Consider the following 1,086-nt stretch of genomic DNA (forward strand, 5'->3'; position numbering starts at 1 on the left):
GGGATCCAGTTTGAACATAGATTTTTTTTTTCTCTTTCCCTTATCAAACTGATTTTTTTTTTTTTTATGTTTTTTTTTTTTTTTGAACATTTGTTTAACGATGTATTTTACAGATTAATGTTTTTACATCGAATTTAGACCTAGTAAATGCAAACCATCGAGATAACTTTAATAATCTACAGTAAGAGTTATTTCCTACGTTTGAAAATAATCCACCTAACTATCTTAATACATCCAAGATAAGATTGTGCCTATCTTAAATACATTCACAATATTATAAGGTTAAAATTCTGATGTAGATAGGTATCTGTACGAAAAAAACAAAAAAAAAAAAAAACAAAGAGCCTACATGATATAAAATCTAAAATGCTTAGAATTTGAGGAAAAGTTTAGATTCATATAGATATCTTAAACATTTGTTAATATTGTCAGGATCGTTATTTAGAACTTTATTTAGGGATGTTTCAATCTTATGTTTATTCCGAAGTCTTGTTAGAGCAGGGCAGCTTAGAATCCAGTGTTTTACAGAACACCGGGGAAAGTTAACAAGAGATGTGAGTACAAAGTTTTTCTCGTTTGGTCTCCTGACGAAATTTTGTAACCTTGTCAAATTAATTTTGTAATCTAAGGTCGCCCAGCAAAATTAATTTTGTAAACTCTTTGTAAGGTTTTAACGCCGCCCCTCTCCCCACCTTATTCTTGACAAGTTTTGTAAATCTGACGATTTTTTGCATTTTCAAAATAAATATTATTTGTCCATTTTTATATGTATAAAACGAAATTTTTTCAATGTCTACCTCACAGGGCCTCTTTATTGAGACTTTTTAGACTTTTTGTCTATTTGAAGTTTTCCATACATTGACACTTTTCTTTATTTCTCTGAGGTGTTTTCCTTTCGCCTGATCTTGACACCATTCTAATTTCCATTTTTCTTTCTGGAAATATTTGAAGTACACCTTGTAATCACTGGCAGAAAACTTATCCAACATACACGTCAGGTTGATTGAGTCCTTGGCTGCCAGATCTACTATCTCATTTTCTTTGATTCCCGAATGACTCGGTACCCAAACAAAAGAGACAGAACAG

The sequence above is a fragment of the Diaphorina citri genome, unplaced genomic scaffold (genome assembly GCF_000475195.1).
Source record: "Diaphorina citri unplaced genomic scaffold, Diaci psyllid genome assembly version 1.1 scaffold436, whole genome shotgun sequence".
Lineage (NCBI taxonomy): Eukaryota > Metazoa > Arthropoda > Insecta > Hemiptera > Psyllidae > Diaphorina > Diaphorina citri.